The sequence below is a fragment of the Ascaphus truei genome, chromosome 5 (assembly GCF_040206685.1).
Source record: "Ascaphus truei isolate aAscTru1 chromosome 5, aAscTru1.hap1, whole genome shotgun sequence".
In the NCBI taxonomy this organism is placed as follows: domain Eukaryota; kingdom Metazoa; phylum Chordata; class Amphibia; order Anura; family Ascaphidae; genus Ascaphus; species Ascaphus truei.
In genome coordinates this window covers 293642573-293669069 of record NC_134487.1, presented here as the reverse complement: position 1 = coordinate 293669069, position 26497 = coordinate 293642573, and the positions used below count along the sequence as shown (strand labels likewise).

At 43.6% G+C, this 26497-nt stretch overlaps 1 long non-coding RNA gene across 1 annotated transcript in view; it reads left to right on the top strand.

Moving 5' to 3' along the window:
- The first annotated feature begins 5223 nt into the window (after window positions 1-5223).
- The window catches only part of LOC142494607 (uncharacterized), a 103190-nt gene continuing 81916 nt past the window's right edge, over window positions 5224-26497 (top strand). Inside the window, exon 1 of the long non-coding RNA XR_012801559.1 lies at window positions 5224-5393. This is a non-coding gene — a long non-coding RNA (uncharacterized LOC142494607). The remainder of the gene's footprint in view (window positions 5394-26497) is intronic.

The window sequence follows — 26497 nt, the reverse complement described above, 5'->3', positions numbered from 1 at the left end:
GAGATTCATTCCAAACCAGCGAGACTCACAGAAAGTCAGCGAGAATGGGAAGATTTCATAGTACTGTTTCTTCACCTTGATATATGTTACAAGAACAGGAACATTCAACATTCTTGGTGAAGTTGTAGAGGAAACTAAGATGACCTTCTGAGGCCACCTATGATAGTCATCAGCTGCAAAAGTGTTGTATTAACAGTGCCAGGAAAAGTGCACTGTTTACTAAAGAAAATAATCTGTTTGCATTCAACTGGATTCTGTTATTTGATGAAACTTGTGCTGTGTGTGGCACCAGTATTGTCCAGCCAAGACGCATCATCATTTAACCCCCAATGTATGAAGACGTGTTGCACCTGGTTTTTTCCCAAATGCCCTAGCTCAAGATCCTGCAGGAGGGCTTAGAGAAGTCAGGGAAGAAACACACGTGTTACAATGTGACGTATTGAATGCTGTATCTTTTCCCATCTTTCCTTAGAACCACATTCATTCACCAGCGCAACGCTATGTTAAATAGTATTACATTATTTGGGTTAACAATCTGTATCCAAGGTTGGAAGCTTGTTCAGAGCAGCAATCCAAGCTTCCTGTGTATTGCCATTTCTTTTATATATGTCAGGATCTGTGATCCGCGACGCGCTCGGCGCACTCGTCACTTACGCCAACCCGTGATCGGGCTCCTTCTGTCATCCATGGCGCCTCTTCTCCTTCCCTTGGGACCAGCTGCCATGCTAGGCGCGTGCATCCCGCATGGAGGTTAATACTACTGTCTCCGGTCCCGCCTCCAGACTCCGCCTACGCGACAACATCATCAGTGAGCAGCGCGCACACATGGGCGCGGTCAGCGCGTGCATGAGCCGCGTCATCTCTCCGCCTCTGGGATCCTTCCCACACCTGTCTCGGGCACAGTATCCTCCTTTCACACTTAGGTCCGTTTTAAGGCCTTCGTAGGCCCTAGGCACTTTTTATTTCTAGAGGCCTGTGTGTCCGATATTTTTACTCATTTTTATGCTAATTTCATCGTTTGCTTGTTTCTTTCGATACTAGCAATATTTGGCATCGATACTTTTGTTTCGATATTTAAAGGTATCAATACTTCGAAGGCATTTTAAATTAAAATTGGCTGTTTTCTCTTATTTTGTGATTTTTTTTGTTTAGGTATTTTTGCAAGTGAAATATTGTAGGCCCTAAAAGGTTCGTAGGCCCCAGGCACTGTGCCTAGACGGCCTAATGTATAAAGTGGCCCTGATCACACTCACTGTCTCTGACGCGCCTCCTCCAGCCTGTTACCTCATTGGTCTCTGTGTCCTATATATGCTCAGCCGGCCCACTGGCAAATCGGAAGCATAAACCTTCCTATGTGGGAAGTGTTCACTGCTACCCTTGCCTCCACAGTTTTGTCTTGTCCTAGGGGTTCCTAGTTCCTCTGTTTCTGATCTCGGCTATTCTTCTGGACTCCGCTCTTCTAAATTCCTGACCCCGGCTACCAAGGACGATCCGCACCTCTCCAACCCCGACCCCGGCAAAGTACCACGACGATCCGTATCTCTCCGATCCTGATCACGGCTAAGTACCTTCAACGATCCGCACCTCTCCAACCCCGAGCTTGGCAAGTATCTCTGACCATCCGTACCTCTCCAACCCCGACCTGGCTACCTCGACCATTCTACACTCCAGACACGCCCACGCGGCTGTGGGTTGGTGTTATATATCAGTCCCCACCTCGGCCTTGCGGTCACGCCTTGTTTGTGGTGAGCACTCCGTTACAATATATTCCTAAATGGGGCACAACGTTCCCACCAGTCTTACCCCCGGGAGATACTGCATGTTCTTCCTTTTTTCCTGATAGGCGAATATCCTCTCAAGATCAATTAAATGACTGTTGGCCACCCATATGAATGACCAAATCTGGTGACTTTCACCATGACTGGTGAACTTCAACCCTAGCAGGCACGTCAACTGATTTTCTGTGATTTGTCATCAGTTTCACCCATTTTAGGCATCAGCAGTCGCAAGGCAGGCCTTACCTTTGGCGGTGCCCAAGGCGGCATGCTGGCAGCGGGACCCCTCCTCCTGCAGTGTCACGGCGGATCGTGATGGTGCGTTGTCATGGTAACAACTGGCTATTTGTACATAGACCAATTTCTTTATAGTCTATACAGTTGGTTGCAATAACAGTCCTGTTATAAATAATGTATATATAGATACCCTTCTTTCCCCACTGTATTATCCTCCATACCACCATTTCAGTTTGGTAGATTGTTTTTGTAACATCATATTGTTTTTAATATGCTTCAAAAGTTACTGTGTACACTGCTGTTGCTTTTTAACCTATTGCAAAGACTTGCTGCAGCCGCTCCGCTGATCTGAGCCGCCCGCTGCACACAATATGCCGGTTCATTCATCTCATTGGCTGTAAGAGACAGCCAATCAGACTGTAGTTCGGCGATTCGCGCCAACAAATTATGAAATCCTGATCAGCTGGCAGCGGAGGGGAGAGACCTATATCAGCGGGGCACTTGCAGTAAAATTTGGTTCTCTTTGATAAAGGGCGAAAGCCTGAAACGCGTAAGAGAAGTTTGTCTATCCACTACCATGATGTTGATCGTGAATTAAAGGATTTTTATTTACTCTGGTGTTCAGCCCCTGCATCCATTCTGCTGTGCTCCGCTCCTACCTCTTTGAGGATTTCTACATATTGTCATGGTAACACGTCACCATGTCAATGCAACACTGCAGAAGGAAGGGCGCTCCATATAAGGTAAGACCCCCTGCGTGGGCACACACGCACAACCCCGCACGCTACCTCTTACCTCCCCCAGCTATCGCTTAGCACACACAACCCCATTCCTACTTTGGGGTGAGCAGCGGTGCGGTCCTGGGCGTCTCCGAGACTCTCCAGCTCCTCCCTCTCCTGTCAGGCGAAATTTGGATCCCGGCGCTGACAGGAGGAGTGAGATGAGGGAGCGCGGGGCCCCTGTAAGCGCAGGGCCCAAGGCAACCACCCTGCTCGCCATGCCCTAAGGCCGGCCCTGCGCGGCGATGGAAATGTACTAATAACCATGAGTACTTTCCCATTCAAATCACATTTTTGGGGGTCCAGAAACCCATTTGTTCCTCGCAGCTCCCATTTCTGTGATCGTGAACATTTCAAAGATGGCAAATGCTCAATTTGCACAAAGTGGACGTGAGTAATGAGTTATGACGGGGGGGTGGGTAGGATTAAGGTAATATGTTTCGCTAATTTAAAAAAAATATATATATATATATATAAAAGAAAAAACACTCCTGTGCATAAAAGCTGCTATAGATTCATAAATCAAATATCCCAACTGATTCCTTTGTGCAAATTGTGCTTATTATTATAAATATACTCTTGTCCAAATAACTCATAATAAAACTGTAGCAATAAATACATGAATAAATATATAGTTCTAAATACTGCACAATGGCACACAATGAATACCCCTACACATATCACCATGAGAAAATTCATCGAGAACGTAAAAATGTGGGAATATACATTCATCCAGGAGCTGCTTGCCCGGGGTGCTTTGTAACTTTCAACAAAGGAAGCCTCAGAGAATATCCAACATTGAAACGTACTACAGTATAAAACAAAAAAGAACGGAGCACCCCACAGAGAAAAAAAAAGCAATTTTTAATAATATTCTTCAATGAAAGTATAAAGCCGCACTCCGTAGAGAAAAGACACATGCTTTGTACACAATGGACTGTGAGACACCTGAATGTGTCACACTACAATGTCCTCTACTGTCAGCAATCCAACGCGTTTCGCAAGCGATCTCGCTTCACGTGTGAGTGCAGCATTTATACCCACTTGAAGAATATTATTTCGTTTGAATGGCTGTTTTCATTTGTTTTGTTACTTTAACAATTGTCACAAGCAGAAATGTTACAATTTTGATGACGAGGGGGGAAAAAAACACACATTTCTATTTGCTTTGAGACATAACATGACATTTATCAAAGTCTGTCTGCTGCAAATGAGATTTATTCGTGTGATAAATCTGTATTACTCCAGCTCATTGTTTGTTTCTCATTTTGCATCAATTTTGTGGACTTTGGGAAAGATTATCTTACCAGGCAAGTACTAAGTACAAGGGTCTTGGTAACTACCTAGAAGTAGGGTATGTGATGAGCTGTTTGTTACAGCAGCAATAGAAACATGGCTGGGTTATGTATTCACATTTCTTTGGTGCAATTCTAGGAGCAAAACTAAAATTATCCATATATGTTAAAGGAAAAAAATCATTTTTTTTTTCTTTTTCTTTAATGGCTGGATTCACTACCAGTTACATAGGGGGATTAATCAAAGTCTAACCCCTGCAAAGACCAGTGCAACACGGGTAGGGGGAAGGGGAGGGGGGAGGGGGGTAGGGGGAGAGGGGAGAGTGGGGGGAGGGGGAGGGGGGAGGGGGAGAGGGGAGGGGGGGGAAGCAGGGGGGAGGGGGGGGAGGGAGGAGGTGGGGGGGAGTGGAGGGAGAGGGGGGGGGGGGAGTGGAGGGAGAGGGGGTGGATAGGGGGGAGAGAGGGAGGGGAGAGAGGGGGTGGATAGGGGGAGAGAGGGGGGGGAGAGAGGGTGGAGGGGGGGAGAAACAGCACAGGACATGGGAGTTAATTTATCAGGTTCCCAGCTGCAAAACCAGTACAGTACACACGCTACAAACATAATCACCTGGGCTACCAAACAAAATAATAGCATTCCTTTGAATTGGATATTTCTTCTGTGACAAATCAGGTGCTGTTTTTTTTGTTTGTTTGTTACAAAAGCTTGGAATCAGGGATAATAATTATACTACTGCATGATATTTCACAGATAAATAACACTGACTTCAATGTGATTTGAACATTTGATGCTATTTTACGCACTATTTGTAGCAGCCACAATGTGCTACTTATCTAAGTCCCCCTGGTCCCAAATGGTGGCAAATAAAACAGCACCAGACTTAGGAAAGGTCCACATTTAACCGAGTTTATTGTTCTTGAATCCTGTGCTATTTTTCTGCACCGGGGGAAATACTGAGAAGCCCCTCTGTGCCCCCCCTATTCAGGTGGTCTGTGTATAAGAGCGGTGGGAGAGGTTGCAATGCACGGGGGAATGCCTGAGGATTTGGGCTGGGGGGGGGGGGGGGGGGTCACGTTGCTGCCGGATACACAGGGAACAGGTGCAGGGCGGAGCTGCAGAGAGACAGAGGGAGAGGAGGAGGGAGGCTGCAGAGCCCTCTCTATAAGGTGATGGGGGAATCCAGGGGAAGCTCATTAATATGGGAACATCTTTCCTGAGAGCTTCACTGCAGACTTCAAAAACAGCTCACACAAGCCAGGCACTTCCAATAGGCTCACAGGCAGAGGGAGGCACAGGAGCAGCTGTCCAGGTGAGCCAGGGTGACAGCATGGGGGCAAGGGCATTAACCATTTCTCTGACACTGAAAGGGTTAAAGGGGGAACTGGATCACATCACAAAAAAAAAACAACAGCAGCACCTTTTTTTTGCATCAACCTTTCATAAGAGTCAGCATCATCTGCATGGTGCCTAGTACTAGGAAGCAGCTGAGAGGAATGGGGGCAGGATAAGGTGGGTGTCATGCAGAATAAGGTATGCAGCTATTAGGTTACAAGTGGGTGAAGTTAGAAGGAGGGGTTGGAGTCAGCTTTGTTATGGAGAATACACTGATGTTACATTAGTTAAAAAAAAATGTTTTAACTTGCATATTTGTGTATGTAATATATATATATATATATATATATATATATATATATATATATATATATATATATATATATATATATATATATATATATATATATATATATATATATATATATATATATATATATATATATATATTAAAAAAAAAAAAAAAAAAAAAATATTACATACACAAATATGTATATATATATTAGGGTAGAATGTGTAATTGTTCATAATTCTTTACTAGGCATGCCATTTAGATATATATATATTTCACATATGTGTGTATGTATGTTCGTGGCTGTGTACATATCTGCTGTGTGTTGTAGTATATTCAGTTATGTGCTTGTCACATTGCCTGTATTGCTTATATCTAAACTCCCTGTGCTATATTTGACGCTATGGATAGTAGAGTGGAACATGCACAGCATCAATGCAAAACATGGTGCAATATTTGGGCAATGGAAATATGTATCATAAAAAAAAACCCATCAGAAGCCATTGGATTTTCTTTTATTCCGATAAATCTGTTACACTTTTCTGCTAATATTTGTACCAGTTTTCCTTTATTATATGGGCCCCTGAGTCATTTGGAGCAGGTGTCCTTAGCACTGATGTATACTAGGGCACTATTCACCTCTGTTACCCCTTTCTGTGGAGGGGTTATATGGAGGAACAGAAGTAGCTAGAAAGGAGTTCATTAACCTAATATCACTGCGCTGGGCCGTATTTCCATTCTGCGTCTCTTGCGGTCTTTATTTCGCTGTAGTCTTATAATTCTCCAGGTGTCTGGTCTGTATCATTGGAAACATCATGAACTATTTCTCACAATTGATGCAGCTTTTAGCAACAAAAAAATAAGGAAATCTGGCGCCTATTTCAAAAGCTCAATACGTACACCTCACTGACCGATCTGCACTTAACCCCTGTACCGCCAGTGGGGCCTGCTACACATTGCAAAGCGATGCTTGGCTGCCTCTCTGAAAGGGGCCATCCTTAAAAGAACCCCAACTTCTTATAATAGGGCCGCATTGCTGACTGTAGAATTACAATTACTGTAATATAATAATAGTTTGTTCTTGTGTAGCGCTGCTAGTTTTACATAGCGCTTTACAGAGACATTTTGCAGACACGGTACCTGCCCCGTGGAGCTTACAATCTATGTTTTTGGTACCTGCGGCACAGGGAGATAAAGTGACTTGCCCAAGGTCACAAGCAGCCGACACCGGGAATTGTTCCCCTGCTTCAAACTCTCAGCGCCAGTCTGTGTCTTTACTCACTGAGCAACTTCTTCTCCCATGTCCTTTTTCTTCTCTAGTGGACATGTTCAATTTACTAGTGGTGCCATTTTACCAGGGGTGACCCAGTGGTACAAATACTGGTCTTTGAAATGGGATTGCTCAGTTTAAGGCCATGTGTCTGCTTTTTGGTGCTCCTAAATTAGATTGTTAGCTTTTCAGGTCATGGAATAATTGTCTGCCTATGAACAGAGTGGCTTCTGTCATCAGTCATAGCAACTCATGTTTATCTGTCTTCAATGTCTGGAGGAAATGTTTTTTCCTACTTTTCCGCTCCTAAGATAGCTGTTTCATACATTGCTGAATACTTGCTCCCACCACACTGAGTGCGTTCCATTCATTTACCAGACTTTTAGTAAAAGATGCTTTGAATTTGGCACCCGGGGACTTCCTAAGGCTTTGGGAAGCCTTCACTAACCGTTCTTTAAATGGATGTGCTGAGATGTGGTCTCCCTAAATGGAAATCTTCCTTCTATTTATTGAAAACACCAGAGATAGCGCAGAGAAACTGTTCCACTTGTTCCTCGTCACAGTCACTCTGGTGCTGTTGAGATCAGAGTGTCATTGTACAGCTGTACTTTGCAACACGAAAGGGTGTAACCGCCTGCCCAAAAGTGGAAGGGGGGTTGGTTAATAGCAGCATATTGATGAAATAGCTAAAGCAAATTCACGTGTTTATCATGTGTTGCATTCATTTCTCAACATGATTACATAGTAAACACACTTTATTAATCAGTGACATACGCTCTGAAAATACAAGGACACTTTTATATATTGTCACAGTTTTGGGGTGATATGATGTAATTTGTACTTTTTTTGTTATTTGCAAATCATTTCTAATCATAATGTCTATTATGTGATTGCAAAAAGGGGGGGAAAGTCCATCGACTACCTTATCATATTATCTTGGTGTCACACTAGATTGGCATTACTTAAACCCATTGACACCATGCAGGGATATCTCTAAAACCTGACCTGTTGGTGGCCCTTGAGGACTGGAGTTGTCCGCCCCTGACCTGAAGCAACCATTCACCCTGTCTGCCAGGCTTTATAATAGTGCACCTTACATCAACCCCGTCTACATTTATGACTTTAGTTTCACTTAAGGATCCCTTCACGAAAGTGCAGTATCCACTATCTAACGCAGGCCTGCACAACTCCAGTCCTCGAGGGCCGCAAACAGGCCAGGTTTTCAGGATATCCCTACTTAAGCACAGCTGGCTCAATTAGTGGCTCAGTCATACTGAGCCACTAATTAAGCCAGCTGTGCTTAAGTAGGGATATCCTAAAAACCTGGCCTGTTTGCGGCCCTCGAGGACTGGAGTTGTGCAGGCCTGATCTAACGATTAACAATCACATGTTTAGTGAATAGACCCATCCTTCAGAGTAGGCATTCCCTCCTCCCAATATTTTAAAATTGCTACACTCATCCTTGTATTTTATCATCCTTCTGTGTTGGTCTCTGATTTTGGTGCAACTGGTAACTCTAAACTCCCTATTGGATGCTTTTATAAGAGTTCAGTAAAACCAAATGTGATCAACTCAAAGTCACTAAAAGTTCATCAAACATAAAGTTACTAACTTTTGAATTCTATATTATTTTCTAAAGATAAGGAAAACATTTGTAAAGCCCCCTTTTCTGTTCTTTGATTATACTGTGCATAACCTTTTGTAAAGTCCAAAAATACTTTGCCTAATGTTTAAAGCTGCAGACCAAGCAATATCCTACATGTGTTTTTTAATAAATCAGTTATGTACTATGAGAAAATAATTGTAGCATTAAAAAAAAACTCTGAATGACATTTTGAATGTATTATAATGTAACAAGCCTTTTTTGTTTCTATAGCAACCATTTACAAAGTCACAGATACTGCGTCAATACTCCTCTGCAGCCATTTAGTGAGCCCCCGAACCGAATTGTCGCCGATCGATCGCAGGAGAACAGATCAATCGGCAACTTCGCTAATTATTTATTATTGTGTGGATTGTATTAATGCACATATTATAGGGATTTTTTTATTATTATTATTTTTTTAAACGGCAGCTTGGACTGCGGCTTTAACACATTTAGACTCTCTTGAAATCAGACTCTGTACCACTGCTCTTTCTAAGGCACTTTCACCAGCGTGTAAGAATAACACATTTTGTGATTCACCTTCCATGGTTGGCCCCGGTAACGGCAGATAATCAGAGGCGTTTTGGCACAGGCAGTGAAGTGATAAGTGAGTGCGAAATATGTGCATATGCATGAGATGATGTGAAGTGAGCATCCTCACGTCTTGCGTTATGTTGATGGGGTTGATGTCAGAAATTAAGTCAACAGCAAAGTTCTGTTTCTGGTGCAACGCTGGAGCGTATGCGACGTGCCAAAACTCGCTGCAAAAACAGAGTCGCGTCCAATATATTCCGCCTGCTGGATTCTAGAGGTTATATTCATTTACTGCTCAGGATGTTGTGTGGGAGTAAATGTAGATAGAGGGCCTTATTCTATACAGTCTGATGTGGTCACTGGGGATTTTCAGCCCAAAATAGCCACATTGGACTATATAGAATTACCGCCATAGAGTAAATTCCAATCTGGTGAATGTTGGCGTTTCAGAGTAACGTATTAACCCCTTCAGTGCCAGAGCGGTCCAGGACATTTGGATGTGATCGTTTTGCCGTGACCATATTACCGCCGGCAGTGAGCCGCCATTTGCGTCTCTCCACCGGTCAGTTTGCAGCCAGGGTAAGCCCCTAACCTCACCCTAAACTCCTACTCGTAACCCCTAATACCAACGCTACGTCAGCCTAAACCCTTATCTTAAAACCCTTTACCCTAATCCCCTACCCTAAAATTCTAGTCCCTTACCCTAAAATCCCTATTAACCCCCTACCCTAACCGCTAAAACCCCTTAAATGAACTTGCCTTATTGACGAAACGGCCGGCGGCTGCCTGTCCAGCGGCTGTGGCCAAACGCCGGTGGAGACTTGGTCACGGAGAGATTTCCGCAGCCAAATGTCCCATTCCCTGCCAGAGGCCGCTATAAAGCTGCGGTCCCAGTCAGTGCGCACGCGGTCGCGATCACCGGGGACGAGGCTGCTATAAAGCATTGCGAGACATGATTTATAGATTAAAGCAGCAATTCCGGCTAAACAGAATATATATAATATCTATCTCTCTACATGGCTCGAAAAATGCACTCGCCCGCATGCCACGGGCGAGAGCATTTTGGCTGCTGTCGAGTGCTTACCTGCACCGGGGTCCGTGGTGCGGCGATCTTCGTCTTCTCCACTGCAAATTGTAATGTTTCTCCTGCAGGTCCTCCAAAAATGTCCGTGCGGCGATAAATGACGCCGTGTTGCCATGGCAACGGGACGTGGCGCCACGTTGTGTGACGCTGTGTAGTCCCGTTGCCATGGCAACGTGGCGCCATTTATCGCCTCACTGCCATTTTTTGGGGACCCACAGGGGAAACATTACAATTTGCAGGGAAAAAGATGGAGATTGCCGCACGATGCTGCCGGACCTCGCTGGACCCAGCCTCAGGTAAGAGTTGTGAGGGGGGGGGGGTTCAGGGAGTTACTTTTGGGGGGGCAGTTACTTTTTGGGGGGGTGTGGTGAGTGGGTTTTGCTCAAGTTTGTCTCTTTTACCTGAACCAGGGGATCTCCCAGAGCTAATCGGGGATACCCTGTCTGGGGGTCCACCGGACAAATTGAAGAAACAATCTAGCTGCCGAGGTCGGGGCTGGCTTCGACGGCGAATAGGAAAGCTGGTGTTGTGGCTTTCTGTAGGTGACCCAGCGGCCATATTTGTAGTCCCGTGCCATATTTGTAGATTCTTTCTGTCAAAACTCACAAAAGAACTACAAATATCTCAGGAACCCGGCCAGGTTAAAAAAGAAATGTATTCCCAGGCAGTGCTGTTGCTTTAAGATGTCGTTTTTTTGGATACACATACTGGTGTGTTCGTATTAAGTGTTCTCCTCTCACAGTTACACTCTCTGTGGCCTTTTGGCAATCCAACTTTTTGCACCTCCGTCACTCTACATTGGATTGTAAGCTCTGCAGGCGAGAGATGTTGTGCTTGTATCACTCTACCATGTTCAGTATACATGTTATGGCCTACATTACATATACTAAGCAGTCTCTGCTGGGAGGCACCTTTCAGCCACTGGGTTAAAGGGACAGTTCCCCTTTGCGTGTTTGATTTTGTATTGTGTTTTTTTAAATTCTGTTTAGTAGGAAGTCTGTTTTCAGCTCTCGAATTTTTTCCCCTACTCGCCGATTTAAAAAGTATATATATATATATATATATATATATCTATATGTGTATATATATATATATATGTATATGTATACATGTAGAGGTAACATCGCCGGAAGAAGAGATCAGTGTATCTCGAAAGCTCGCACAAATAAAAGCATTTCGTTAGCCACAGAACGGTATCATCTATTTATTTTTTGATTTTATATATATATATATATATATATATATATATATATATATATATATATATATATATATATATATATATATATATATATATATATATATATATATATATTTTTTTTTTTAAACTGCGTATTTTTTTTTTTTTTTTATTCCTCAAGAAGGCGCCCAACACGTAAATTAATAAGGCTGCAAAGGCTAAGCCCCTTTCACTTCCAGGGTTATGCATTAAACTGCCCTAGTGCCAATCCGGCCACCATTGTGCGGAAACTCCTATGGAAGTGGTGAAGAGGAGAAAGTGTTGGCAAACTGCGGGTGTTCCCATGTGGACAGTACTGCAGGATTCCGGTCTTTTAAATAAAAAAAATTAAATTAAAAAAAAGAAAACCGCTATGAATAAAAATAAGGCTGGTAATGTGCTGTTAAGGGCATTGCATGGAGCTCGCAACAAAGGTGCTTAGCAGCTGAACAGCGAAACCTGTCCCACAAAAATCTGAAAGTACAAAGAGTGTACGGTATCAGGACACTCAGCATTGAAGAAATAAAGGAGCAGCTCCACTCCATAACTAAAACTAAATGGTGAGGGCCTAATTTACTAAGCAGTGCTATGCTGGAAAACGTTTTATTGGCACTGTATGGGCTATAAGGTGTCTTCCGCGTGCGAAGGAATAGGCTCATAGTTACTAATGTGCTATGGTGTGAATGTACACATCTCCGATAAACAGGCATTGGCGCCGAATTAGCGTCATTCAAGTCCCCGGCAGTAAATGGCGATCACGCTTCCGGTTCCCAATATCGGAGCGAATTCCCTCCCCTGTGCCTTTTTATATTCTGCAGATATTGGTTGCTGCAGTTAAGCTCCTGCAGAAGGCTACCGAACACATCTGAACTGTATTCGGTATATGGGCGAGACGGGAGTGCACTTACAATGAGGATTTTTTTTTTCCTGGGCACCTGCAACCCGCTCACATTTGAGAACAAAAGTAAATTCTCCAGATTGATGATGTAATGTTTCCCAAACGACCTCGTCTTTACAGGAATTATCCTTTTTCTTCTGTCAGACACATTCATTTACATCTTTCAACTGGCGAGACTTTCTTGTCAGACAATTAGTCCTCCCCTGGCTGAAAGATGATATAGGCTCTATTTATTCCCTTACAAAGAGGCCACAGTCTTCGTTCAAGGATCAGCTGTGATAAACCATTCTTTCCTCCCACCAAATCCCTCCAATAGGGAATGCATTATCACAGGGGCATAATACACAGAACGCAGACTGTCCGGGACAGAGAATGTAGGAGAGGCAAATAGAAAGGTGGGCCGGGGGGGTCTGAGGATATTAAAGATGCAATTACTCCTGCAAATGTAGGATATACCCACCTTAATCCCTCTGCTGCCAGAGGGATTGTAAAACAATGCTTCCCAATAAATGCCGCAGGAAGATGGCGTAGTGCTGGGGTGGCCAATAGAGACGGGAGAATCCGTTTCCCGTATTTTCTCGCATTTTTCCCGCTAAAATCCGTTTTGCGGTGTAAAATCCGGTCAAAATCCGCCATTGGGTACAATCCGTTGACGGATTTTTAGAATCCATTCCGCGGATCCAGCCATCCGTTGGCGGAGTCTTAAGAGTCCACCAACGGTGCCGATTCTACAAAACCGTCACCGGATTGTGGAATCCGCGGAGTGTATTGGCAATAATCATTCAAAAATCCGCAAACCACGAATCGCCCTTTTCCAGATTGATCCGTGGAAATCCGCAGACTAAAGGAACCGGCCAATCCGCTGCGGAAACAAATCCGCCCCAAAAAGTGCCCTTCTCTAGTGTCCAACTCCAGTCGTCAAGGGCCACCAATATGTCAGGATATCCCTGCTTCAGCACAGGTAGCTTAGTCATTCTATTGGTGGCCCTTGAGGACTGGAGTTGGACACTTCTTCCGTATTGGCAGATTATACTCCTCTAAAAAAAAACATGACGGCGCATCTAAATGTCCAAAAAACGCACCCGCTTCACGCGGTTGACGTCACGGACGCACGCACCTCCGCGCGGGCGAAGGCAGCATGGACTTAGCGGTAAGGAAGTTGCTGCATTCCATTGTGTTTGTTTAATCACAAGATAATAGATGGGGGGGAGAAACATTTATTGCAAATATCTCCAAAAGCGCTGATCTTCCATTGGTGGGACCTATGTTATCATCTGAAGATCACACATTTATGGAACGGTTTATGGGACACCCTACAGGTATCCGACTAACTCATAAAATGTAAGTTCTTTGTTCTATTCCACTTACTTACAACTGCTGATCGTGCTTATACTATCATCATCGTCATCATCATCATCATCATCATCCCTTGTAGATCCAATGCTAGAAGAAGCCCCCACCCAATGATCTTCCAAGTATTACGGTTGGAAGACTCACTTCTCCATGTTACTCCAACAAATTTTCTGATTTCATCTGCCCATCTTACTTTTGGTCGTTGTCTTGGTCTTTCGATTTCCCTTGGAATCCAATTGGGTACTGTCTGTGTCCAACGATGGTCATTTCTTCTTGCAATATATCGAGCCCACTGCCATTTTGAATTCTTCTTTTATTTGTATGAAACCCATTCATTATTTTTTCTGTTCCTTCTGTAAAACCCAAAATACATCTCTCCATACTTCTTAAGAGAAGCAGCACTCTACTGCCTCATACTGTACCGTACATACACTGGCTGGTGCTCTTCCAAATAATTCTCTCTCTCTCTCTCTCTCTCTCTCTCTCTCTCTCTCTCTCTCTCTCTCTCTCTCTCTCTCTCTCTCTCTCTCTCTCTCTCTCTCTCTCTCTCTCTCTCTCTCTCTCTCTCTCTCTCTCTCTCTCCTTTGAGAGGTACCGTTTTGTTTTCCTGATCTAACCATAGCAATACATTTTTCTCACTTCGTAATGAACTTTTCAGAGCTCTTATCTGTATCAGTTGCTGCATTCATTTTCCATTGTCTTAGTATCAAGTAGCGGTGTTATCCCTATTCTCTCATTCATTAAATAAAGATATCAGACCTGTGTCATATCAGCGGTGTTATCACCTTTTGTCTCCCAGGCCCAAATCTGTATTATCTCCAGAAACACAATTGCTGTATTTAAGGGTTACTTTTTGTTTTATTGCATTATCAAAATAATTATTGCTTTTACACCAACATTTTCCGTTTTCTCCACCGTCTTATACGGTGCCATTTGCTTAATATTCGCATCGACACTTTCATTTAGGGCAGGGGGCGCAATCTTTTTTTCCCTGTGCCGCCCTGCTGGCTTTCCCCCTCTCCTCGCGCCCCCCCCCTCCCCGATACCTTGATTCAGACGTCCTGGCGTCATGATGTCACGTTGTCATGGCAACGTGACGTAACATGACCCCGCAGCGTCATTTGACGTCGCATTGCCATGGCGACGCGTCACCAGGAGCATCTGAATCAAGGTAAGTACGGTTTACAGAGGCCCCGCAGCTCCCCCAGCATTAATTTAAATGCATTCGGGAAGCGTGTGGGGGGCCTCTGTAAACCCCGCGCCCTCCGCAGCGAATCACGCGCCCCCCACTTTGCGCACCGCTGATTTAGGGCATCTGCCTTTCTTGCAATTATAATTATAATGTACCGTTTGATTATGTGTTAACTTGTATGTATTTTATGTTTTGTTCTTGTCCTTACCCTCACATTGTACTGCACTGCGGAATATGTTGGTGTCATAAAAGATAATAATAATATAATGCTACAATGATACTAACTAATGGGCTGCAACAGACCCTGGACTTTGCCCAGCCTAGCAAACCATGCGGCTTTTCGCAGAACTGTAGATACAACACAATGGATCACATCCAAGTCGTACAAGAAGTTATTTGCCCAAGTATGAACATGCTCTACGACTCGGTGTAAGATTACTAGATTATGACAAAGTATTTGATTCCATCTACACCGCCGCTGTTTTTTTTTAAATGCATTAAGGAGGCAAAGTGTTAAAGAAGCATACTTTGATTATTATAAGGAACGTTCACGTAAATGTTACATCAACCATTAAATTACATGAAGATCTTTGCTGATCCTTAACTTGCTTGTGAGTGTGGCAGGAATACACCATGGGACCAAAGCTTTTCACAGCAACACTTGAAGAATTGTTAAAGACATTGAACTGGTATGAAAAAGTTAACCCAAATCAGCTGTGAGTTACTTGAGTCGCCTCTGATTTGCAGACAACATTGTTATTTTTGCCACAAGTCCAGAAGACCTCCAGCAACCAATGGGAGAGCTCGTCAAAGCAAAGTAAGAACGTGGCCTCCGTATGAATCTCGGCAAGACCAAAGTGATGTTCAGAAAAGGTCTTCACTCTACAAAGATGAAAATAAATGGCCTATAACTAGAAGTCGAAGACTAACTCTACCTTGGGCGGCAAGTTTCAATGGATGGGAACCTTTCGAGTAAAATCAATGGGAGAATGAAGATGGGATGGAGTGTATTTGGAAGAAAGAAGACAACCTTTCAAGGGAACGTTCCACTGTCAAGAGGAAAGTGTTTGACCAGTGTATTCTGTCTGTGCTCACGTATGGGTGGGAAACTTGGACCCTTGATGCAAAGATAATTCACAAATTTCAGACCAACTCAAAGAAGTATGGAGAGATGTATGCTGGGATATTCCTCGAAGAGACAGGGATGAAATGATGAAAGTTGTTGGCGCATCGTGTAGAAGAGCGGCTTGCAACCACAGTACCTGGAAGATCCATGGAGAGGACAGTCTAGCAGTGTATCGAAAAGGGCTGAAAATCATATATGTATATACAAATGGTATGTCTATATATGTGTATTATATGATACAGAAGTGGCCAGCCATACTGTCCCCGGAAGAAAAGCAAAATGCTGCGGCTCAAGGCAGAGTACAAGCCGCGATTTCCTGAGGGGGGTCAGTTCTGCCGAATGGGACCCTCCACGGAGAAATTCTCATTGCTGGGGGAAGCCGCAGGATCGGCAGAATTTATGTGGGTCACTGATGGGCCAGTCCACTTTTTGGCTCCCTCTCTCCATCCCCACCCCCTCGTCCGAACCTTCCTACACGCCCCATAGAACCTCTGCTCTATAAAACCTCCCACGATTGCCTAGAATAATTTTTTCCTTCATTCATTGCTTTAACATTGTTTATCATTTATTTCGTAGTGATCATCAGTGGTAAAGCAACGCTGACTAAGGCTACATAATAAAAACAATTGCTTTAAATTGCAATATATTCATTTCTCCTTCCTGGGGCTGGTGTCCAGAATATAAAATGAACACACACGCATTACATGCATAATATACCCACCCAAGATCCTTTCTGGTATTAAGCTGCTACTGCTGAAGCCTGCCCTTTAACTCGAAGGCGCATATGATTTCTTTAATACTTCAAAGATTTTTTCCATTGCATAGAAAGAGCCCAAAATATCTGCCGAAATAATCCAACAATTTCTAAAAACAAAGTTCATGCTGGGACAAATAAAAGGCTTTTTCTTTCACATCTTCCTCCGCAGAAACGTGTTTTGGGGGAGGGTTGTAGGGATATTGTACAGCGACGCTTTGCATTTTGGCCCCTTGCCTTCTCACTGTTTTATTGTCTATTTTGGCTGAACTCGCAGCTCTGAGCCCTTTGCCAAGAAACGGGGAGGGGGGCAGAGGGGGAGGGGGAGGGGAAATATGTTGGGTCCTTTAAGGATACTGGAAAATGAAGCCAGTTTCGGAATTGGCCACGTCCTGCTAAGCCAGCTAAAGTCTCTCTGCGGAGCAAAGACTTTCCTTCCTGTTCTTTTGTGGACTCCAAGTGGGAAGCAAACAATATTTTGCTCACGTCCAAGAAAGAAAGAGAAGACGTCGGAGTTGCACTATGTTAGCTAGATGTCAGATGTCACATTTTTTTCACACTTTGCTATGTAAAAAAAATGTATATTCCCTTTTCAGTACCAGTGGGACCTAAATACAGTATAGTAGGTCTGATATCTTTGTTTAATCAATGCGAGTATATCAGCACTCCGACCGTATTTGTGTCAATATACACATAAATATTTGTGTGTGTGTGTGTATTTGTGCAGTAAATAATTCAGCTTTAAATAAATGTGGTAGAAAAAGCATTTATCCTTTCCCAGTGTGTATTCCAGCCTCATTCCTCATAGTTTCATAATTACTTTATGAAGTTTCTGTCTGATCCTAATAAAAAGGTGCAGGAAGTCAATCTCTCTGTTCCTTCACATAAAGCCATATATATAGGTTTGTGTGTGCTGTCTTTAATCATGGTCAGTGCATTTTTCACTGACATAGCAGATGAGGCTGCATTGGCGAAACGCATCGGGCACTGGCTTCTCAATCCCAGGTGAGATACTTTGGGCAGGATCTTACCGTTACTTGTCGTCCTTTCATTGTGATATTAAAGTGGTCTATGTCATTAGAACCATGATGGTCTGGAGTCCTCGGTCTCTTCTCTTGTATTATTATAATTTTTTGCTGAGGGATACACATATACTGTACCAGCGCATCTCAGCAAACAGACAACCCGTTTTCCAAATAAAATGAAATTACATGGAAAACAGAGACTCGGAGGAAATGCTTTATTGGCTCATTTCGGCACAGCAGAGCTACTCAGCTTGGCGTTCATTTCCAGTGTGTCTATTTAAAATACATCTGTTAACAGTTTGTCATGTATCTGCATATGGGATATAGCAGCCTTAAAACCAACCGTAGACCTTTGGGATTACCTGAAGCATGAGAGTTGCTGGGCGTTTGCTGCATGCGATGTTTGTAAAGCTCATGTTTTGCTCTGGGCTCTAGTCTAATTGTATCTGATGAGCGTCACAAACCCCACTCCCCTTTTATATTTAGCATTCGGCTATTGTTTGTCTTAAGAACAAAAGAAAAACAACACACACCGAGAACATTATGGCAGACCGACCATATTCGGAATTACTTGTGTGATTTATTTTAAGCTGATATTATTATTTTTCTTTTTTTCTTTAGTGAAGTCACGTTTTTTTATTTTTATATATAATTTTTTTTTTAGTGCTGTGCTTAAGTACAAAAGGGAATAATGTAGGGAACTTATTTAAAAGGGTGAATTTGAATGCAGTATTAAAAAGTTTTATGCAAGAACAGAATGAAAAACTTTGACATTTTTTTTTCTCTAAAATGGATGAACTTCGGTTACTGGTGTTTGTGGCTAATAGAGCCTTAGGCCGCGATTTATACAGCGCTCGCACGGCAACCACAAATTGTTGGCCGCCCCTAGTGTGCGCGCGCATGACGGAGCGCGATGGCGAGAGCGCATTTTGAAAAGACAAATAATTTGATCTTTTCGAGCGATTGCCGCATCACATGGGCGGTTCAGCCAATCACGGCAAACCAGCCTCGTGACGCGTCCGACCCCGCCTGTCCAACCGCTTCCCTCCCCATCACACATTGCTCGGGCGAGATACGATGAGCGCGGGCAGAGGCACGCCAACGCGGTGTATAATCGCGGCCCAATACATAGGAAGGAAAAGCAAAGTTCTAGAGACACTGTACTGTATATGGGACATCCATTAATTCTGCAAGAGACTCGCTCCATAATACCCAGGGCCTTCATGAACATGTGTATGCGTGCAACATTAAATTATAATCTGCCCCCCTCCTCCATGAATTGTGAATATATAGAACATTTTAAGGGGGATATTCATTACACTTTGATAGTGCCGATCAGCGGGTCAGTAGTTGAATGAATAACCCCCTATGTGCTGTTTTCGCAATTAAAGCGGCAATCTGTACATGGTTCTGTTCATTGTAGCATTGTCCAGCCCACTCACTGTTTGTAGCTGTGCCACTTTTTCTCACCCTCTCACTGCCAGCGGGGTCTGCGCCATCAAGATATGACTTGCTCAGTACGTTAAATCAGGAGTGGCCAACTCCAGTCCTCAAGGGGCCACCAACAGATCAGGTTTTAAGGATATCCCTGCTTCAGCACAGGTGGCTGACTGAGCCACTGATTGGGCCACGTGCTGAAGCAGGAATATCCTTAAAATCTGACCTGTTAGTGGCGCTTGAGGACTGGAGTGAGTCACCCATGCTTTAAATTATGCTATTCACACACATTATCCCAGTGGATGCTCATATGACGACCCCTGGATTTCACGGGGCTGGGATGCCTCTTGCCCTCCTTTTTACCCTTCCTTTTTATTTATTACATAGTTGAGCAGCAGGGGGCCCCGGAGCTAAACTGCATTCATTTCAGATCCCGGGGGTTGGGGGGGGGGGGGGCTCTTCTGATTCCTGAGTTACTTACCAGAGAAGGTTTTGCAGGTCGCGTCCCAGTTGCAAATTCTAGTAGCATCCCCACTGTTGATGTCTGGCTTACAGGTCGGCAATTCCCTGGTTGTGATCTAGGTCCATTTTTAAATATTGGCACAACGTCTGCTTTACACCAATCTTGTGGTACGGAGCTTAGGAAATAGAGTCCTCGATTATTAAATATATCTTTTTAGATGTGAGACAAAATTGTGTTGACCTATTCCGCATTAGTCAGGCCAATAACAACCCGCAACATCTTCCTATTGACAAGTGCAACATGGGGTTTAAGGCAACAGAGGTAGCCACAGTGTCAGGTGAAGCCAGTGGTATAAACAGGTGAAAACTCAACAACAAAAAATATGTTTTTGAAAAAAATCGACAGAATAGATCGCCGCAAATGAACTAGTGACTATTTATTGGTGAGGTTTGGTGCTGTAAGTGTGGCCTGGGTATAGAGTGAGTGTATGTTATGACACCAACCTGAGCCAATCAAAGTGTTCTGTGTGTCAAAGTTCTGTACGTGAGGCGCTTGTTGTGTGAATTACGGTCTGGAAGTTCTGGTAGGATAGCCAGGTGTCCAGTATTAAACCGGACTGTCCTGTATTTGGACACTCTGTCCAGTAAAAAATGAGAGGTAATACTGGACATGTACTGGATATGTATACATATATTGACGCTGAAGACAAGGTAAGGAGGGGGAGGGAGGGGGGGGAGCAGGCAGGGGGACACAGCGGGGAACGTTTCAGCACCCCTGCTTTAGATCCCCCTTCTGTATTTTTTTTCTCTTACGAATGAATGATTTTGCACTGCTTGCTTTAATATGTATAGTTAGTGCAAAGATTTACACAGCTGGGACGAGTTACAGTGTATTTTGTCAGGTCCCTGTAGCATTTTTCCGTGCTTGATAGAAGTTGCACTAAATATACATACAGGAATGTTATTTCTACTGAACATGCATCTAGGCCAGTGATTCTCAAAGGGGGATACGGGGACCCACTGGGGGTCCGTGAGGTGCCTCCACGGGGTGCATCCAAAAAATATGTAATGGCGAATACCAGGCAGTATAGTGGGGTTCCGGAGCTTGTGTGGGGACTTCACACTTATTAAGCCCCCAAACTGCACCTTGCGGTGGGGGCTATAGCTCTCAATTATAGCAGGAGCTTCCAAAGTCACTTAGCATCCACAGCATGCTCCAACCATGCTTAGCATCCACAGTAACAAGGCATTGTGGGGCTTGACTTTGGAAACTCCCACAGTAATTGTTAGCCTGAATATATTTGTATATAGTTATCATATCCCCTGTTAGATGCCTCTTTTCTAATGTAACCAAATCTAATTTAGCTCGCCTCTCCTCATGTCAGCTTTTCCATCCGCTTTATTAATTTGGCGGCTCTTCTCTGCATTTTTTTTTCTAGTTCCATAATGTCTTTTTTATGGAGTGGTGCCCAAAACTGTACTCCTTATTCAAGGTGTGTTCTTACTATGGATTTATAAAGTGGCAAAATTATGGTTTCTTGCCTTCCATCCAAACCCCATTTTATGCAAGATAAGATCTTGTTTGCCTTTGCAGCTACTGACTGACATTGAGCACTATTGTTAAGCCTTCTGTCTACAAGCTCCTAAATTCTTCTACATCAATAATTTACCTCATTTTGTCCCATTTAATTTGTAAGTAGCCTGTTTATTCTTGTTTGCCAAATGCATAGCCTTACATGTATCTGTATTAAACCTCATCTGCCCAGTTTCCAGTTTATCCAAGTCCTTCTGTTGAGAAATTACATCCTGCTCTAATTGTACTACATTAACTCACCTCATTTTGTATCTGTAAGGATTGGCCTTCGGTCCCACCCCCGTGATGCGTCCTGTGACGAGACGGGTGACGCACCTCACACTGAGCTTGCGCACAGACGCCCTGCGGCCAGGCGTGAGGACACCGCACGGCTTGGGTTTAGGCTCCGCCCCCGTGAAACGTCCTGTGACATCTCGGGCTACACTCCCCACATACAGGCAACGCGCAAGCGCCGCGCTACTCCTGCCAGGATCGGTTTTAGGCCCCTGCGACGTGTTCCGCGTCGCCACGGAGAATCTTCCCTGTGCACCTACGTATCGGCGTCGCATCACCAGGGACACATAAGGGATTCATTCAATCTCCAATTTCTCCACACCTGCTGCAAACTCCACCCCTGCTTACCGTATGTCTGATTATTCATCCCTCAAAGCCTGGTGCAGCCCTGCTATTGGCTGTCACTCCCTTATATGCTCAGCCAGCCCTCTTCCAAGTTGGCTGAGCATAACCATAGTTTTGTGACCCGTGCTTGCCTCAAGCAACCTGCTGATTCCTTGCCTTGTGCATCCTGTCTGCTGTCTATCGTTGAACCTGCCCCTTGCTTGTACCTGGATCTCTGCCTTCTCTGCCCCTTGACCTTGGCTTGTATTTGGACTTCCACCTTCTGTATTCCTGGACCCGGGCTACGCTCCAATGACTATCCAACTTCTCCAACCCCAGACCACGGCGAGTATCACGACCATCTGACTTCTCCAACCCCAGACCACGGCGGTTATTATAACCATTCTGACCTCTCCTAACCCTGAACCAGGCTACTCGACTACGACTCTGCAATCCGGACGCGGTTACACGGTTGTAGGTCGGTGGTCACTAACATCCCCATCTCAGCCTCGCGGTCCCATCTTATTTGTGGTGAGCACCCGTTACAGTATCATCAGCCAAGATGAAGATTTTACTCTCTATCCCAACATCAAGGTAATTAATAAACGGGCTAAAAAGCAGGGGTCCAAGTACCGATCCTTGAGGTACTCCACTTACAACTTTAGCATAACCTGAAAAAGTTCCATTTATGACAACCCGCTGTTAGCGTCCCAGTTGCAAATATTTTTACCCATACCAATTTCCTGTATTTTGTACACTAACCTTATGTGTGGAACCTTATCAAAAGCCTTTGCAAAATCCAAGTAGACCTCATCAACTGCATTGCCCTGGTCTAAATTCCTACTTGCCACCTCAAATAAAGTAATAAGGGTTAGTTTGGCACGACCTATCCATCATAATTTTGTTAACCATTAGGTATTCCTGAATATTATTTTCCATACTAAACCTTCAAGTAGCCTCTCCGCTATAGATGTCAGACTTGCAGGTCTGTAATTCCCTGGTTGTGATCTAGCTCCATTTTCAAATATAGGCATCACGTCTGATTTCTGCCAATCTTGTGGTACTGAGCCTAGGAAATAGTCCTTGAATATGAAATATAATGGTTTGGCTATAACTGAAGGTAGCTCCTTTAGAACCCTTGGGTTCATGCCATCAGGTCCAGGGGCTTTTTTAACCTTCATTTTATCAAGCCGCCTTTCCACTTCTTCCTCTGTTAACAAAATGTTTGCTAATATAGAGGTTGTGGCTTCCTCCTGTTGCAATATTTTTTTTATATTGACTCCTCCCTAGAAAACACAGAGGCAAAGAATGTATTTAATACCCCCGCCTTCTCCTTATCTCCAATAATTTGCCTGCCAATCTCACACCGAAAGGAATCATATATTCTCTTTTCTAACCTTTTTGTTATTAAGGTACTTACAGAACTTTTTTAGGGTTGATCTTACTTTCTATTGCAATCCTATTTTTCCTTTTTCAATGTTTTTCGAATCTAATTGCCCGTTTTGTAACTTTTTGTTACATTCCTTATAATTATGATATGATGCCTCCGTCCCTTCTGACTTAAAAATCTAAATCCTTGCCTCTTCCTTTCCATTTCTTCCGCGACCTATTTATTTAGCCACATTGGTTTAGACTTGTTTCTTTAATACAGTATTATTTACCCAAGAGTACACTGGCAAGTGTATTTATCTAACAATGTTTTAAAGACTGCCGGTCTTTCTTCCTTATCGAGTCGGGTTCATGTTTATGATCAGTGGTCTACGTGAGCATGCCAGAATTTCTGATGGTCAAAATACAAACTTGATTTATTTAGAAGCGAGGTTTAGGTAGGGAAGGTTATAATTTATGTAGCCATTGCTGGTTTCTGGCTACCAGTCTGCCCTTCTCCTGGCAGTAAGCCCTGGTAAGAGCAGGCCTGCCAGGTCTAATACTGGGTTTACCCCACCCCCAGTAGCTTCAGTGAGTCACAGGGGAGGTGGTACAACTAGGCCTGTGTGTCCAATCAGGGACTCAGACCTGGTTCCAGCTTTCCATGTACTTAAGGAGCTGCACACCCCAAATTTAGCAGTTGCCTCTACCCTTGAGAGAGGCTGGTCTACCCTAACAACTGTGCAGGGCTCTGTCAGTTTGTACTTCCTCGCCAAGGGGAGTGGAGTGGGAGACTATACCTCTTACTGCGCCAGGGAGTAAGGGAAGAGCAAGGACTGATCCAGGGCCCCTTGGCTTGGAGTGAAGGTCCAGGGTACATCCTGAGGGTGAAGCCTCAAGAATTGCCTGCTGTTGTGAATGCTGTAAGATCTGCAGTGTACAATATAGTTGTTCCAGTGTTTTACTATACCTTCCTGCCTGAGACTGCAATCTATCATGGGAAGGGTAAAGAAGTTTTCCTGTAGGGATTGTCCCCCACATCCCTGGGGCCTGCAAGAGATGGAGGCGCTATCACTGTGTATGAATCAATTACTACCCAAGAAGCCTGCTATGACTTCATCCACAACATCGCAGGAGACTCAGATCTACTGTGAGCCAGCAGGTATGCACCACACCATGTAGCAGTGAAATCTCCCAAGGGGTGGGAAACTTGTGTTACATCTACAAATATGTAACCTGACCCAATTTGGGCTTGCTGCAGTATGTTAAATGTATGGACAACAACACAAAACCCATGAGGTATCAGTGTTATTCCAGATCAAATTCACTCTCCCACAAAGCTGTGTCATACTTTACATGACTTGATATATTCAAATGGTTATGCCAGTGCAAACCAAGTAGACCTTGAGGCAAAACATGTAACCCAAGATACGTTCTTTTAAAAAATACATTGTTGCCAGTAATTATACTTTTTGGGGTGGGGTAGGTGTTACTATGGAGGATTTAGAAAGTCCACATCGTGAATATGGAATTATTAGGGATGCTTTTTATACCACATTTTTTTTTTCATTTAAAGCTTTTTTCTTTGCATAGGATTCAAGCATTTTCTTCCCTACAAAATCCCCAATATGCCAGCTAATATGTGTATACTGCTGCATGGATTCTTACATTTCTTATGACATTTACTTCCGAAAAAGTATATTTGAAAGCCATTTTGGTTATTGAAATACATTGACAGAAAAATGGCAGAAACAAGTATAGATCAAAAAGTTAGAGAAGTACAGAGTTACTCATCAAATCGATGAGGTTGTAAAACCAAGAATCAATACAGTAAAGGCAAGGCAAGAGTCACCACTGCTGTATCTGGTGCTTCCATCAACTGCTCATAGGCCCATATTCACTAAAGAGTGCTAAACCTTAGCACGCTCTAACTCCAATTCAAATAAAAGGAAGTTAAGACGTGCTAAAGCTTTGCACCATTAAGTGAATCGGGGCCATAGTCTGAACTTCTATCGCTCTTGTGTTTTTATTAAGTGGAACGGCAGAGGATATGCAATACTTCCACTGCACTGAGGCCTTTGTCAAGCATAGTGATACTAGTGTGTGTGTATATACCATATACATTTTAAGTTATGGTGGGTGAAAAAGGCGACAAAAAACCTCCACCGGTAGCATATAGCCAATAAAGAATATCACTTGTGAGCACATTCACATGTCTTAGACAGGTCTGCACCCCTGCTTTTCAACCATTATCACCAAGCATACAGTGCTCCCACTGCACATACATACATGTATATCTTTATATAGCGTCATCCATGTACACAGCGCTTCCCAGCAGTAAGCCATGTGACATAATAATATAGCACATAATGGGAATAAGCGCTTCACGCATAAGTAACAAAAGGAAAAGGAGTCCCTGCCCCGAAGAGCTTACAATCTAAGTAGGGTGAACTTATAGAGACAGAAGGATGGTGTTCTGGTAAATGTGTCTGCAAGGGGCCAACATCGGTGCATATGAGATGTATACATATAACAATATGGCCGTACTATCATTTTGGCACGTTCCCAGTATTCTCATGTCATGATACCCAACCGCATAGTAGTCCAATAATGGCAAGGCCTTCGGGCCAAAAATCTTAAAAGTGCAAAGGTCCACAGGGAATGTGGAGAAATGTATTAAATGACAATCCCAAAACCCTAAATGCAAAGGTATTTGCAAATAACCAAAAAAAAACTTCATAAATCTGGGGCAAAAATATTGATTCACCAGAAATAATTTATATCACGTGTGTGTGTGTGTGCGTGTGTGTGTGTGTGTGTGTGTTCGGTGTTACCCGAAGAGACAGAGAAAAAAGAATGAATGGGTTCGAAACCAAACAACAGTCTGTGACATCACAAGGGTGAAGAAATTAAAATGACGGTGGGCTGGAAATATCGCAAGAAGACATGACCAAAATGGTACTCTACCGGATTCCATAGGAAATTAAAAGACGAAGGAGACGACCAAAAATAAGATGGGAGGATGAGATCAGAAAATATGTTGAAGCAACGTGGAGAAAAGGGGCTGCAACTGCAGTACGTGGAAGATCATTGGGGAGGCTTCATCCAGCAGTGGGGAGACATTGGCTGGAGAAGATGAAGATACATACAAACATACAAAAACAGGAGAGGTCCTGCTCTTTGCTCATATGGTATGGTGCAAGAGTCCCTAGCCTATGTATCCAAAGGTAA